Below are 12,984 nucleotides of genomic sequence, written 5' to 3'. Positions count from 1 at the left end.
CTATGATAGCCGTACAATATCCATTTAATTCCCTATAAGATCAATTTGATACAATTTGATATCACTTTGATATCAATTTGATATCAATTTGATAGTGGTCGGGGCACCTGTCAGATTTCTTTTTGATGAGACATCCACCCCCCTTACTACTTACATTAAACAAATTACACCTATAATGCTTACCCAAAGTCTATCTTACCCTCTGGTTAATATCTTATGTCCTAAAACCTAACCCACTTCTTATTCTATATTTTATACCTTACCGTATAATGGTCTATATCACAATATACACTAAAAACCGCAGGACACAGTTCGCACTTCACATGACACAATATACAGTCGTGCCCAAAAGTTTACATACCCTGGCAGAATTTTTCCTTTCTTGGTCTTTTTTTTCCAGAGAATTTGAATGATAACACTAAAACATTTTCTCCACTCATGGTTAGTGGCTAGGTGAAGCCATTTATTGTCAACTACTGTGTTTTCTCTTTTTAAATCATAAAGACAACCCAAAACATCCAAAGGACCCTGATCAAAAGTTCACATACTCAATTTCTGGGGTATTGCCCTCTCTAACATCAATTACAGCTTGAAGTCTTTAGTGGTAGTTGTGGATGAGGTTCTTTTTTTCCTCAGATGTTAAAGCTGCCCACTCTTCTTGGCAAAAAGCCTCCAGTAAATTCCTGGGCTTTCTAGCATGAACTGCACGCTTGAGATCTCCCCAGAGTGGCTCAATGATATTGAGGTCAGGAGACTGAGATGGCCACTCCAGAACCTTCGCTTTGTTCTGCTGTAGTCAATGACAGGTCGACTTGGCCTTGTGTTTTGGATCGTTGCCATGTTGGAATGTCCAAGTACATCCCATGCATAGCTTCCAGGCTGATGAGTGCAAATTTGCCCCCAGTATTTGCAGATAATGTGCTTTACAGTAGGGATGGTGTTCCTTTCATCATAGATCTTGTTGACCTCTCTCCAAATGTAACATTTTTGGGAGGGGCGGACACAGACAGCTTGGGGCCCCTGTACAGGAAATGTATCTGGGCCCCCCTCCTTTCATGTTTTAAGGCGACAAAGATATATATGTATGTATATATATATATATATATAGCCACACACATATATGTATAGATTACATAGTCTCCTTTATTATGTATATTTCCGTCCCTTACATATTGGATTTTATAGAGCCCTGTTTTTTTATTACATACCGTCCTGTCTTGTTAGCTGTATAATGCAATGATGGCTGATGAAGCATGGGAAAGCTTCTTTTCTAAATGAGGAGCTGATTGACTGGTAGTCTGGTCACCGGCTCCTCCATCAGTAGTCATTTTATATCTAACAAGAGAGGGGACTATGTAATAAAAGAGGGCGCAGTGAATAACAAAAATAACAAGAATATACTATGTAAGAGACAGCACTGTACATAACAGCAGAGGAAGCTATATAGTAAGGGAGAGCATCATATATAACTAGAGAGGATGGTACATATTAAGGGACGGTGTTTGTTATGATGAGGTAATTCAGTACCACAATGGACATAGAAGTCAGAGCACATACAGTGATCTGACAATAACCCAAAAACATAGAACGAGCTCTGAGACGTGGGAACTCTGCTGACCGCAATCCCTAATCCTCTCCAACCACACTAGAAGCAGCCGTGGATTGCGCCTAACGCTCCCTATGCAACTCGGCACAGCCTGAGAAACTAGCTAGCCTGAAGATAGAAAATAAGCCTACCTTGCCTCAGAGAAATACCCCAAAGGAAAAGGCAGCCCCCACATATAATGACTGTGAGTAAGATGAAAAGACAAACGTAGAGATGAAATAGATTCAGCAAAGTGAGGCCCGACTTACTAAACAGAGCGAGGATAGGAAAGGTAACTTTGCGGTCAACACAAAACCCTACAAACAACCACGCAAAGGGGCAAAAAGACCCTCCGTACCGAACTAACGGCACGGAGGTACACCCTCTACGTCCCAGAGCTTCCAGCAAGCAAGAAAAAAACAAATGGACAAGCTGGACAGAAAAAAACAGCAAACAAAATAGCAAAGCGGAACTTAGCTATGCAGAGCAGCAGGCCACAGGAACGATCCAGGAGGAAACAGGTCCAATACTAGAACATTGACTGGAGGCCAGGATCAAAGCACTAGGTGGAGTTAAATAGAGCAGCACCTAACGACTTCACCACATCACCTGAGGAAGGAAACTCAGAAGCCGCAGTATCACTCTCCTCCACCAACGGAAGCTCACAGAGAGAATCAGCCGAAGTACCACTTGTGACCACAGGAGGGAGCTCTGCCACAGAATTCACAACAGTACCCCCCCTTGAGGAGGGGTCACCAAACCCTCACCAGAGCCCCCAGGACGACCAGGATGAGCCATATGAAAGGCACGAACAAGATCGGTAGCATGGACATCAGAGGCAAAGACCCAGGAATTATCTTCCTGAGCATAACCCTTCCACTTAACCAGATATTGGAGTTTCCGTCTTGAAAGACGAGAATCCAAAATCTTCTCCACAATATACTCCAACTCCCCCTCCACCAAAACCGGGGCAGGAGGATCAACAGATGGAACCATAGGTGCCACGTATCTCCGCAACAATGACCTATGGAATACGTTATGTATGGAAAAAGAATCTGGAAGGGTCAGACGAAAAGACACAGGATTAAGAACCTCAGAAATCCTATACGGACCAATGAAACGAGGTTTAAACTTAGGAGAGGAAACCTTCATAGGAATATGACGAGAAGATAACCAAACCAAATCCCCAACACGAAGTCGGGGACCCACACAGCGTCTGCGATTAGCGAAACGTTGAGCCTTCTCCTGGGACAAGGTCAAATTGTCCACTACATGAGTCCAAATCTGCTGCAACCTGTTCACCACAGTATCCACACCAGGACAGTCCGAAGACTCAACCTGCCCTGAAGAGAAACGAGGATGGAACCCAGAGTTGCAGAAAAACGGAGAAACCAAGGTAGCCGAGCTGGCCCGATTATTAAGGGCGAACTCAGCCAAAGGCAAAAAGGACACCCAGTCATCCTGATCAGCAGAAACAAAGCATCTCAGATATGTTTCCAAGGTCTGATTGGTTCGTTCGGTCTGGCCATTAGTCTGAGGATGGAAAGCCGAGGAAAAAGACAAGTCAATGCCCATCCTACCACTAAAGGCTCGCTAAAACCTCGAAACAAACTGGGAACCTCTGTCAGAAACGATATTCTCTGGAATGCCATGTAAACGAACCACATGCTGGAAGAACAATGGCACCAAATCAGAGGAGGAAGGTAATTTAGACAAGGGTACCAAATGGACCATCTTAGAGAAGCGATCACAGACGACCCAAATGACTGACATCTTTTGAGAGACAGGAAGATCTGAAATAAAATCCATAGAGATATGTGTCCAAGGCCTCTTCGGGACCGGCAAGGGCAAAAGCAACCCACTGGCACGAGAACAGCAGGGCTTAGCCCGAGCACAAATCCCACAGGACTGCACAAAAGAACGCACATCCCGCGACAGAGATGGCCACCAAAAGGATCTAGCCACCAACTCTCTGGTACCAAAGATTCCAGGATGACCAGCCAACACCGAACAATGAACCTCAGAGATAACTTTATTCGTCCACCTATCAGGGACAAACAGTTTCTCCGCTGGGCAACGATCAGGTTTATTAGCCTGAAATTTTTGCAGCACCCGCCGCAAATCAGGGGAGATGGCAGACACAATTACTCCCTCTTTGAGGATATCCACCGGCTCAGATAAACCCGGAGAGTCGGGCACAAAACTCCTAGACAGAGCATCCGCCTTAACATTTTTAGAGCCCGGAAGGTACGAAATCACAAAGTCAAAACGGGCAAAAAACAGCGACCAACGAGCCTGTCTAGGATTCAACCGCTTGGCAGACTCGAGATAAGTCAAGTTCTTATGATCAGTCAAGACCACCACGCGATGCTTAGCTCCTTCAAGCCAATGACGCCACTCCTCGAATGCCCACTTCATGGCCAGCAACTCTCGATTGCCCACATCATAATTTCGCTCAGCAGGCGAAAACTTCCTGGAAAAGAAGGCGCATGGTTTCATCACCGAGCAATCAGAACTTCTCTGCGACAAAACAGCCCCTGCTCCAATCTCAGAAGCATCAACCTCGACCTGGAATGGAAGCGAAACATCTGGTTGACACAACACAGGGGCAGAAGAAAAACGACGCTTCAACTCTTGAAAAGCTTCCACAGTAGAAGACCAATTGACCACATCAGCACCCTTCTTGGTCAAATCGGTCAATGGTTTAGCAATACTAGAAAAATTGCAGATGAAGCGACGATAAAAATTAGCAAAGCCCAGGAATTTTTGCAGACTTTTCAGAGATGTCGGCTGAGTCCAATCATGGATGGCTTGGACCTTTACAGGGTCCATCTCGATAGTAGAAGGGGAAAAGATGAACCCCAAAAATGAAACCTTCTGAACACCAAAGAGACACTTTGATCCCTTCACAAACAAAGAATTAGCACGCAGGACCTGAAACACCGTTCTGACCTGCTTCACATGAGACTCCCAATCATCCGAGAAGATCAAAATGTCATCCAAGTGCACAATCAGGAATTTATCCAGGTACTCTCGGAAGATGTCATGCATAAAGGACTGAAACACTGATGGAGCATTGGCAAGTCCGAATGGCATTACTAGATACTCAAAATGGCCCTCGGGCGTATTAAATGCAGTTTTCCATTCATCCCGGTAATCAGACAAGAACTCTGGAACCTCAGAAGGGGTGGATGACGAAATAGTCAGAAATGGGACATTACCATGTACCCCCTTACAACCCCAGCTGGACACAGACATGGATTTCCAATCTAATACTGGATTATGGACTTGTAGCCATGGCAACCCCAACACGACCACATCATGCAGATTATGCAACACCAAAAAGCGAATAACCTCCTGATGTGCAGGAGCCATGCACATGGTCAGCTGGGTCCAGTACTGAGGCTTATTCTTGGCCAAAGGCGTAGCATCAATTCCTCTCAATGGAATAGGACACTGCAAGGGCTCCAAGAAAAACCCACAACGTCTAGCATACTCCAAGTCCATCAAATTCAGGGCAGCGCCTGAATCCACAAATGCCATGACAGAATACGATGACAAAGAGCAGATCAAGGTAACGGACAAAAGGAATTTTGACTGTACCGTACCAATGGTGGCAGACCTAGCGAACCGCTTAGTGCGCTTAGGACAATCAGAGATAGCATGAGTGGAATCACCACAGTAGAAACACAGCCCATTCAGACGTCTGTGTTCTTGCTGTTCAACTCTGGTCAAAGTCCTATCGCACTGCATAGGCTCAGGTTTAAGCTCAGGTAATACCGCCAAATGGTGCACAGATTTACGCTCACGCAAGCGTTGACCGATCTGAATAGCCAAAGACATAGACTCATTCAAACCAGCAGGCATAGGAAATCCCACCATGACATCCTTAAGGGCTTCAGAGAGACCCTTTCTGAAAATAGCTGCGAGCGCACCTTCATTCCATTGAGTGAGTACGGACCACTTTCTAAATTTCTGACAATATACCTCTATATCATCCTGAGCCTGACACAGAGCAAATTCTTCTCTGCCTGATCCACTGAATTAGGTTCATCGTACAGCAATCCGAGCACCAGGAAAAACGCATCGATATTACTTAATGCAGGATCTCCTGGCGCAAGAGAAAATGCCCAGTCCTGAGGGTCGCCACGTAAAAAAGAAATAATGATCAAACTTGTTGAACTGGGTCACCAGAGGAGCGAGGTTTCAAGGCCAGAAATAGTTTACAATTATTTTTGAAACTCAGAAAATTTAGTTCTATCTCCAAAAAACAAATCAGGAATAGGAATTCTTGGTTCTAACATAGATTTCTGATCAATAGTGTCTTGAATCTTTTGTACTCTTGCCGAGAGCTGATCCACACATGAAGACAGACCTTTAATGTCCATCGCTACACTTGTGTACTGAACCACCCAAATGTCTAGGGGAAAAAAAAGGCAAAACACAGTGCAGAGAAAAATGGTCTCAGAACTTCTTTTTTCCCTCTATTGAGAATCATTAGTACTTTAGGCCTCCAGTACTGTTATGATGAGGTAATTCAGTACCACAATGGACATAGAAGTCAGAGCACATACAGTGATCTGACAATAACCCAAAAACATAGAACGAGCTCTGAGACGTGGGAACTCTGCTGACCGCAATCCCTAATCCTCTCCAACCACACTAGAGGCAGCCGTGGATTGCGCCTAACGCTCCCTATGCAACTCGGCACAGCCTGAGAAACTAGCTAGCCTGAAGATAGAAAATAAGCCTACCTTGCCTCAGAGAAATACCCCAAAGGAAAAGGCAGCCCCCACATATAATGACTGTGAGTAAGATGAAAAGACAAACGTAGAGATGAAATAGATTCAGCAAAGTGAGGCCCGACTTACTAAACAGAGCGAGGATAGGAAAGGTAACTTTGCGGTCAACACAAAACCCTACAAACAACCACGCAAAGGGGCAAAAAGACCCTCCGTACCGAACTAATGGCACGGAGGTACACCCTCTGCATCCGAGAGCTTCCAGCAAGCAAGAAAAAAACAAATAGACAAGCTGGACAGAAAAAAACAGCAAACAAAATAGCAAAGCGGAACTTAGCTATGCAGAGCAGCAGGCCACAGGAACGATCCAGGAGGAAACAGGTCCAATACTAGAACATTGACTGGAGGCCAGGATCAAAGCACTAGGTGGAGTTAAATAGAGCAGCACCTAACGACTTCACCACATCACCTGAGGAAGGAAACTCAGAAGCCGCAGTACCACTCTTCTCCACCAACGGAAGCTCACAGAGAGAATCAGCCGAAGTACCACTTGTGACCACAGGAGGGAGCTCTGCCACAGAATTCACAACAGGTGTTATACATAACAAAAGAGGAAACTATGTAACTAAGGATGGTGTTACACATAATAAGTGGGTACACTATACACTAAGGGACTGTGCTATACATAAGTGAGTATACTATATACTAAGGGACTGTGCTATACATAATAAGTGAGTGCACTTTATACTAAGGGATTGTGCTATACATAATAAGTGAGTGCACTTTATACTAAGGGACTGTGTTAGACATAATAATCGATAATAACGTCTTCCTCCATCTTCCCCTGTTCCTAAATCCATTATAAATCCCCTTCCCAATCCCCCACACCCCTCATTGTCCTCCCCCACATCCCATTATTGCCCTCTCCCCCACCCCCATGATTGCCCTCTTCACCACCTCATTATTGTCCATTCTAGCACCTCCATTATTGCCTCTTCCCCACCACCCCCATCATTGTCCTTTCCACTGCAACCATCATTGCCTTCTCCCCCACTGCCTCATCATTACCCATTCCACCACCTCCATCATTTCCTCCTCCCCCACCACCCCCATCATTGTCTTTTCCACCACTGCCATCATCATTGTCTTCTCCCCCACCACCCCATCATTACCCATTCCACCACCTCCATCATTGCCACCTCCCCACCACCCCATCATTGTCCTTTCCACCACCATCATTGTCTTCTCCCCCACCACCCCCATCATTACCCATTCCACCACCTCCATCATTGCCACCTCCCCACCACCCCATCATTTTCCTTTCCACCACCATCATCATTGTCTTCTCCCCCACCACCCAATCATTACCATTCCACCACCTCCATCATTGCCTCCTCCCCACCACCCCATCATTGTCCTTTCCACTGCCATCATCATTGTCTTCTCTCCATCATTACCAATTCCATGACCTCCAGCATTTCCTCCTCCCCCACCATCCCCATCATTGCCCTTTCCACCACCACCATCATTGTCTTTTCCCCCACCACCCCATCATTGCCCATTACACCGCCTCCATCATTTCCTCCTCCCCAACATGCATATTATTGCCCATTCACCAACTCCATCATTTCCTCCTCCCCCACCACCCCCATTATTTCCCTTTACAGCACCCCATCATTGCTTTCTCCCCCACCACCCCTATCATTGCCCTCTCCATCAACCCAATCATTGCCTTCTGCCCCATCACCTCCATCATTGCCCTCTCTGTCAACCCAATCATTGCCTTCTGCCCCATCACCCCATCATTGCCCTCTCCGGCAACCCAATTATTGCCTTCTGCCACAGCACCCCCTTCATTGCTCTCTCCGTCAACCCAATCATTGCCTTCTTCTCCATGACCCCATCATTGCCCTCTCCTCCACCTACACACACAGACACACACAGCACCATTCACCTCTATGCACACACACACATGCACACACACCTCACCTCTGCGCACAGTATCCTGAAGCCGCACCATCGCTGGCAGCTTCCTGTCTCGCACAGCCGTGGTGCTGAATGATGATGATCATTGCCTTCTGCTTCATAACCCCCATCATTGGCCTCTCCGTCAACCAATCATTGCCTTCTGCCCTATTACCCCCATCATTGCCCTCGCCATCAACCAAACCATTGCCTTCTGCCCCATCACCCCCATCATTGCCCTCTCCGTCAACCCAATCATTGCCTTCTGCCCCATCACTCCCATCATTGCTCTCTCCGTCAACCCAATCATTGCCTTCTTCCCCATCACCCCCATCATTGCCTTCTCCTCCACCTACACACACACAGACACACACAGCACCATTCGCCTCTCTGTACACACACACAAGCCGCACCATCGCTGGCAGCTTCCGGTCTCGCACAGCCACGGCGCTGAATGATGATGTCATCCTTCAGCTGCTGCTGTGTGAAACAGGAAGCGCAGGCAGGAAGCAGCTCTTCTCCGCTGCCATTTCCTCTTGAAGGCAGCAGAGCTGCAGAGATTGCTCCCTGCCTGACGCACAAGAGGGCAATCTGACCAGGGCCCCCTCCCCCCCCCCCCCGGAGCCTCGGGGCTGGAAAAACTAGATTGCCAGATTGCCCTCATTATTAGCCACCCTGCAGGAGCCCCCCGGATCCTCCGTGCCCCCTGTGCAGCCGCATCAGTTGAACCAGCGGTATGTCCACCCATGGTTTATGGTTGTGGCCAAAATGTTACATTTTGGTCTCATCACCCCAAATTACCTTGTTCCGCAAGTTTTGAGGCTTGTCTCTGTTCTGTTTTACATATTGTAGGTGAGATACCTTGTGACATTTGCGCAGTAATGGCTTTCTTCTGGGGACTCGACCATGCAGCCCATTTTTCTTCAAGTGCCTCCTTATTGTGCATCTTGAAACAGCCACACCGCTAATTTTCAGAGAGTCCTGTATTTCAGCTGATGTTATTTGTGGGTTTTTCTTTGCATCCCGAACAATTTTCCTGACAGTTGTGGATGACATTTTTGTTGGTCTACCTGACCGTGGTTTTGTTTCTACAGAGCCCCTGATTATCCATTTGTTAATCACAGTTTGAACGCTGCTGACTGGCATTATCAATTACTTATCTTTTTGTATCTCTTTCCTGTTTTATACAGTTGAACTTCCTTTTCCCATAGATCTGTTGACAATTCTTTTACTTTCCCTATGACTCACAATCCAGAAACGTCAGTTGCTGGATGAAAGATGCGAGTCTGTTTGGATCCAAGAAACTCACTCAGCTTTTATGCATTCACACTGATTACAAGCAAACAGGTCACAGGTGAAGATGTTACTTTTAGTAGCCATTCACACCCATTTGTGTCAACGTCTGTGCATGTTACCAGGCCAAAATCAACAGAATATGTGAACTTTTGATCATGTCATTTGAATGTTTTGGGTTGTCATTACGATTTCAAAAGAGAAAACACAGTAGATTGACAATAAATGGCTTCACCCAACCACTAACCATGAGTGGAGAAAAAGTTTTGGTGTTATCATTCATATTCTCTGAAAAAAGGCCAAGGAAGCAAAACTTCTGGCGGGGTATGTAAACTTTTGAGCACAACTGTATATATACAAACACATGACATCATTTACATAATGTAATTGGTTTCTTCAGGGGTAGGAATGCGACAGCTTACTGCCATGTCTGCAGTGTTGGTATCTGAGGGCTGAGGGCATAAAAAAAAAAAAGTTGACAGATTTCATTTTGGTAGTTTTAAGTTTTGGGCAACCGGCTGTATGCTATGTTTTATAATGCTACAAGAGTTTTTTGTTTTCTGCCTTCATTTATTTTTAGTTGCTTTTTTTCTTTTGGCTTTTATAGTAAAACACATTTTTGTAACTGGTGAAAAGCAACCACAATTTAAGAAAACCTGCTTTGTGCACCTGTTTACTCATAAACTACAGCTTCTTTTCTTGTCTTACTTTTATGCAAACTTCACGACAGAGAACTCTGTCTAAATACTAGCAATCCTTCATTTACTTAGGCCTCTATGTGACGCCCAAACATCCAAACCTTTCATTTTATAAAACAGTCAGACTTTAATCTGCGCTGCAGCAAATTGCTAGAATTTGTGGCCTAGGACACGACTCAATGACAACCTGCAGTAGGAGGGGGCTAAGATTTCAAAGTAATGTCCTTATTTTATCCAGGAAAATTACAGAGTAGGGACCAGGCAACACAGTCTTCTCAGTGTCAAAATAAGGAGCTGTGCAATGCCACAAGTCACACAGGCAGCATAATATGTACTGTAGATAAATGTAGTTTGTAGAACTCTGTTCTATACAGATATAAATATTCCAAATAGCTGGCATTTCTGAAATCCCTTGCTACCGGAGAAGTCAGCAATAAACTGAGAATAGGAACAGCTGAAATGGAAGGTTTACTATTAATGGCCAAAATAGGCATAAAGGTATAAAGAAGCAGCATGCCAGTATAAATGAACTGCGCTCTTATAATAGTACTAGATGGTGGCCCGATTCAAATTTATCCGGTATTCTAGAATATGTAGTTAGTATATAGCACAGGCTACGTACTATATTGCATAGTGACGTAGTATATAACACAACCGACGTAGTATATAACAGAGCTACGTAGTATGTAACACAGTGTACGTAGTATATAGCAGAGCTACGTAGTATATAACACACCCACGTAGTATATAACATAGCCACGTAGTGTATTGCACAGGCAAGTAGGATATTGGTCAAACACGTAGTATATAGCAGAGCCACATTGTATATAGCAGAGCCACGTAGTATATAACATAGCCACGTCGTATATCGTAGTATATTGCACTGCCACGTAGTATATAACAGAGCCACGTAGTATATTGCACAGTCGACGTAGTATATAACAGAACCGACACAGCCACATAGTATATTGCACAGCTACATAGTATATAGCACAGAGCACGTAGTATATTGGACAGTCACGTTGTATATTGCACAGTCTCGTTGTATATTGCCCAGCGACATAGTATATAGCATAGAGATGTAGTATATAACAGAGCCCACGCAGTATGTAACACAGCCCACGTAGTATATAGCAATGTGGGCCCTATATGCGTGGTTAAAAAAGACATAAAATAAAAAATAAATATATACTCACATTCCGAAGGCCCTTGTAGTCCTGGCGCCTGTGTGCGGTGCACACGGTAGCTTCCGGTCCCAGGGTTGGTATGAGCGCAGGACCTGTGATGACGTCGCAGTCACATGACCGTGACGTCATGGCAGGTCCTTCTCGCATAGCATCCTTGGCACCGGAACCTGCCGCTTGCACTGCCGAGGACAGCGCGCGACCTCGGAGGGTGAGAATAACTTTTTTTTATTATTATTATTTTTAACATTAGATCGTTTTACTATTGATGCTGCATACGCAGCGTTAATGGAGTGCGTTACACCGCGGTCCGTTAACACTGGCATTAACCCTGTGTGAGCGCTCAGCGCTGACTGCAGGGCAGTAAAGCAGAGGCCATTTCGTTGCCAGACTCCGGCCGTCTCTGATTGGTTGTGGCAATGGTCGTGGGCGTTTTGCCACGACCAATCAGCGACTTGGATTTCCATGACAGACAGAGGCTGCGACCAATGAATATCCGTGACAGACAGACAGACAGACAGACGGAAATAACAGTTAGACAATTATATAGTAGATAAGGTTTGGCATATTTCCATAGCACAGGTATGTATAAAACAAAAAGCACTAAAGACGTAATTGCCTTGGGCAGATCCAACATTACAACTATACTTGGCATAAATGAGGATGGAGCAGTGGCCACGTTCCTATAGTCTCCACTCTGCTTAATGCGAGCGGTATGTTGTATAAAGAGTAATAATAATTCTAAGTACTCTTGCCAGGCCTTGTCCGCCGCTCTGATGCAGACAGCAGGCCTGTGAGCAGAATTCAGCCGCTGTAATTGCTTTTCAGTGTGCTCAGCACAAAATGATCCATTAAAATGACTTCCCTGTTTCTTTCTCCCAAGGGAATTTCTCCTCCGCTCTTCATGTGTCTCTGTAGTTGAAATAATAACAATTTCCTGACTGGCTTTGAAATGTAGATGTACAGGAGTCTGAAAGTCACCACATGGCCATATCTAGACTGTTACTCACCCACCGTACTCCTAGCCATGGTTCTCGGCTAACAGACAATTCTTAGCTGCTAGATGGGACTGGAACTCTCATTACCATATATACAGTATGTTCAGACTAGATGAGAAATATGCACAACAACAGCATCTTGGCCGGATCTGAGAATGCCATGTAATGCTTTTGTTATATGGGAAATGCAGAATTGAACCTATAATACTTACCATACTTTATGTTTAGAAAACCATATTGAGGGCAATATATTGAAGGGAAATCCAGCCTCATTGGCACAAATCACTAACTTACTCAGGACTTTGCACCTAGCATATTACAGGCAGGTTGAACCCACTGCTGCTTTGTCCATGGTGTATGTCAGAGGTATACATCTGCAGATATTCCTGATACATACCTCTGACAGAAGCCTCCAAAGTATGAAAAGATATAAAATGGCATATGTCACCAATAGGTTCCCACTGTAAAAGCACAGAAGTCATGCGGCATACATATTCTTGTAGAATGCCTCTGTATTGA

This window comes from Ranitomeya imitator, chromosome 1, assembly GCF_032444005.1.
Source record: "Ranitomeya imitator isolate aRanImi1 chromosome 1, aRanImi1.pri, whole genome shotgun sequence".
Classification (NCBI taxonomy): Eukaryota; Metazoa; Chordata; class Amphibia; order Anura; family Dendrobatidae; genus Ranitomeya; species Ranitomeya imitator.
The sequence above is the reverse complement of the archived record's forward strand: the minus strand, read 5'-3'. Positions refer to the sequence as shown.